The following is a 4,446-nucleotide window of genomic DNA, read 5'->3' on the forward strand; positions in this document are numbered from 1 at the left end:
GCTGCCGCAGTCCGCTGTGATATGAGGAGCGACTCTCGCTCCAGATGGTTGTAAAGGTTAACGAGGAATTTATGCAGAGCTATATACAAATCAGACCGAATCTTCTGGCTGGGAACAACAAGCCGCCGACATAAATTCAGTTTTCTGAACATATGTAGCTCGGTCACTAAGGGAAACTGGAGAATGGCAAGCTGCTCTGCCGAATGTCACCTCTCTCGCTGCCGCCAAGGCGGGCAGGGAAAACCACTGCCCGTGGCACAGGAGGGGTCCTGGGGCTCCAGGGCTGCTGCAAAACAGTGGCCTCACCTATAGCCCTGGGACTCGGCCTCAGGTGTGAGGTGCACAGGGGCCACATATCCACTTGGAAGGAGGTTCAGGTCTCACACGTCTCTTCTGGCAGTTCTGTTTACCTTCTCTTCACCAAGTAAATTGGTTCAGGGCATTGTCTGCTCCCCCACATACCAAAACCTCTCTTTCTCCTCTTAGACACAATGATTATGATGGCATGGGACTTATGTTTCTGTTTATTTGTCTTTTTTTAAAGTTATAAACAAATCAAGGCTGGATGCAGCAAAGGCAGCTAAAGAGTTTCCCTGTTGTCTTCTTGTGTTCAGGAGCTGATGAGATCCTCTGATGAGTTGGTTGCTCTGTGGGCAAGATAACTGGCTGGAATTTAACTTCAGGATTGTGCCATCTCTGCAAGAGCAGGGAAAGGAGAGAGAATCCTCCTGCTTTGCCTCCTTTGGATTCACCTAGGTCATGGAGGTGTTGGCAAACAATCTTCCCACTGAAAAAGAAATGTATTTATGTGCCTTCTGATATGCAATAGGAGATAAATAGTAATTTTTTTTTAATGAGTGTTTTGCAAATTTAGTAGAGTATAATTCTTAATTTTTTCTGGGCATTTTAACTCAATGTCTCAAATGCTTTGCTTACCTAAACTTTAAGGATCTTCTATTTACAGTAGAAGCAGCAGAATGGGGCTGTCAGTACTTTCCTGTGGAGGTCTTTTCAGGGGGCACTTCACTTGCTGCTGGCTGGGCCTGCAGGAGGGACTGAGCTGTGAATTGTTGCTGCCCAGTGCCAGTGGGATGATGGCTGGTGGTTTTAGTACAACTCACAAGCAAGTTCAAGTGCAAGATTGTTCTCCTGATCTGTTTTAGCTCATGTGTACAAGCAGGAGTCCTCTGAGCCTGTTCTCAAGCCCGTGTTCCCAACACACTGACTTGCTTCCCTCATCTTTGGGCTTCTTCAGCCCCTCTGCAGCTCCCCATGCAGCACTCTTTCCTGCCCTGCAGCCCTATCCATTGTCACCTTGACATCGAGCATCACTGAGGTCTCTGTCCATACACAGGACTGACAGGATTACAGATCCAACACTGACCATCAGCACAGGAAATAATTTCAATCTCTGTGTCTGAGACTCAGAAAAGCCTCCCATGACCACACAGGCTGCTTATTATTGTACAGTGCTCTGGGCTACAAACCAGATTCATAAAGAGCCCAGCTCCACCCTGTCTGGGCTCACAAGGCTTTTTTGGCAGCATCTCTGTCATTTAAAGATGGGCTAGGGGCAGCTTGGAGAAGACTCCCCGCTCTCAAAGAAGCACCTCCAGTGGGAATCCCTTCCTGAGGCCTCAGTGGCTGACCATAGGTAGCTCTGCTTCTGATTTCTCTGCCACTTTTCCTCTTTTTCTTCTGAATGAAACAACAGGCTCTGTTAAATACCTGACAGCCCTGGCTCCCTCCCCTGTAGTGGTAAGCCCAGGCAGGTTTCCAGTGGCCAGCATTTCCAAGCATACTCCAGTTTACCAGACTTGAGGCTTGTCAGCCCAAACAAGACTGAGGCTTTCCTTTTGCAATACTAAAAAATAAAAAAAAAAAAAATTCATAAAACCTCCTGGCACTGCTGGCTTACACCACTAAGCTATTCCATGCCAGCCCTATTGTTAAACTGTAAGCATCAGTTTCAATACTGTAATAAAATACTGCATTTGAAATTTTACAGTTCCCCATTAACCTCCTTTCTCCCTCTCTCCCCCACCTATTACATCATCCCTCTCTCTTCTCCAGCCTGACACTGCTCTGACATAAAACTTGAAACTTCCCCACCTTTCACTTTTCCATTCTTCCCCTCTCTTTCAGAGCCTTTAGCTGTCACTTGTGCAATAGAACAGCTGAGCCAAAGCAATAAACTGCTGCATACCGTCCCTGAACAGCCTGAGCAAGTTTTTAAGACATCCATGCCAAATACCACTGCTTCCCACACTCGTGCATATACATACCCCATCTCATCCCTGGCCTTGATTCTACCCAGAACATTTACTTAAAAACCAGATTTTCTATGTGTGTGTGTGCGCACTGTCAGCCAGTCTGAAAACAAGCCTCTTTCACAACTTCTCCTGCCAAGGGAGTGTTGTTCTTCTTTCTATGTAGTTGTTCTTTCTGCATGAACTGCCAGGTTTTCACTTAGGAAAAGGCACCAGATTTTTATTCTCAGGGACACCCTGTTTGAGGAAGCCTTTTGGTCCCCCAGGACCTGGGCAAAGGGCAGCCTCATCGAGCACCATCTGAATCCATGAACATGTCGTGCATCAGTTCTCTCCATCCTGCAGACTTCTTCCTCCACACAAAGGTATCCTCAGTGAATCTTCCATAGCAGAGGACCTGGGCCAGTATTTGTTGGTTGGGATCTCTGTGAATTATCTTGTTTGACATGTTCTCTTCTCCCCACTCCTCTTATTTGCCTAATATGAACGAGGTGTAAGGGTAGTCAGGGGGTAGTACTGCAGCACCAAGGAAAGAGAAGATTTTTCCAGTCCCAGCCTAATGATCCACTTGGCCAAAAGGAGAGTGGAAACATTGCCATTGAATTTGCTGGTCGCTGTGCAATGAGAGTCTCCTGTGCAGTTTCAGCAACTGAGAAATCAGGGGGAAACAGCAGAAATGGTCTATGAGGAACACAAAATGACTTTGATTGAATAATGGTCAGGTGGTGTTTTATGTTCAAAGAATCCTGTGGATGTTCACTGTGGGGACATAAAAATCCCATAAGATGGTCTACCTGCATGGATCAGTTCCATCCTTTTCTTACAGACACAAGAACTGGGACAGGAGGAGGAGCAGGTTGCCTCGGGTGCTCGAGTGTGTAACAGGGTGAGGGTGCCCACACTGAGGTGCTACCCCATGGGCTGGTGCCCGCTCTCCTTGGTCCATGTTATGAAAAAAGCTCACATCCTAACCCCAACCTTAGAGTATGCTCTGACACCACCAACAATGAAGGGTTTGTAAAAGTGCTGAACTGAGAATTGTGGGGGTTCATTTTTTTTTTTTTAACTTTACCCCCTCTGCTTTGTTTTCTTCTACTTTTGGTGTCAAATAAGAAGAAATTTTTAAACTGCTGCTATTTGAATTTTGTTTCTCCTGCATAATAATGTGAATTTTGTAATTTTTTTTTTTTCTTGTGCAAGAGCTGGGAATATTGGAGACTGGCTGTATTGTGAGCTCTCCCCATTCCTGCTTTTTATACATATACACACAGAGACAGAGTCTCACCGATCCGCCAGTGATCTCGAGTCTACCTAGACGGGCTGCTCTCTCTAGGGATGTGTCTGCTGCATCCGCCTCAGGCTTTTCCTGAAGAGAGACAACTAATTGGGAAAAATTATGTTGCATTACGTGTGGTGGCTCTGTGATGTGGACTGTTGTCTGAGGCCTCCCAATCTCTTATGACTCAGTAACACTGGGAGAGGGGAGCAATGGGCAGATATCTGTGCTTTCCATCCTGAGGTGGAGGATTTTAAAGATCCGGGCTGATGCTTCCAGTTCTGCTTCACAATTAATTAATGAAGGAGTCCAATATGGGAGCTGAACTGTTAACATTAGGGTTGACAACGGACATCCAGGCTTTTCAAATGCCCTAATTGATAAGTTTACTTTTAGAGGCTGAAGGGTCTTATTTTTACCTTTCAGAGTTTCAGCCCACACACTGTTTTTATTTTGGGTGGAAAAAAAGTGCTTTGACATCCAGGGTGAACTTAGCTACCTGCATGCATGTGTTTAGCTTGCTTTGCTTCGTTTCCAAACCTTCCCAAGGGTGCAGAAAGGAGAGGGGTAGAAGATGAAGGAGGCAGTGACTATCAGATTAATTACAGATGCTGGGTTAACTGCAAAAAACAGGAGAGAAGAAGGAAGCAGGGGAATAAAGTCTGACCTCATCCACTCTTTTCTCTAAAAGAAATTAGCAGGTAGACTGTCACAGAGAGGCTGGGAGCAAGACCCCAGCACCGCTCTGCTGGTTTCAGCAGAGAATGCCAATTCACATGAGCTGAGGTTTAGCCCACAGAGGTTTCATAGCCTGTAAATATAATTTAAGACAGTGGGGGAAGAACCATATGTTTGAGAAAGGGGACAGCTTCCCCCAAACAAGCATATATTGCAAATAAT

The sequence above is a fragment of the Empidonax traillii genome, unplaced genomic scaffold (genome assembly GCF_003031625.1).
Source record: "Empidonax traillii isolate 1590-97213 ecotype Southwest subspecies unplaced genomic scaffold, ASM303162v1 scaffold495:size1017845, whole genome shotgun sequence".
Lineage (NCBI taxonomy): Eukaryota > Metazoa > Chordata > Aves > Passeriformes > Tyrannidae > Empidonax > Empidonax traillii.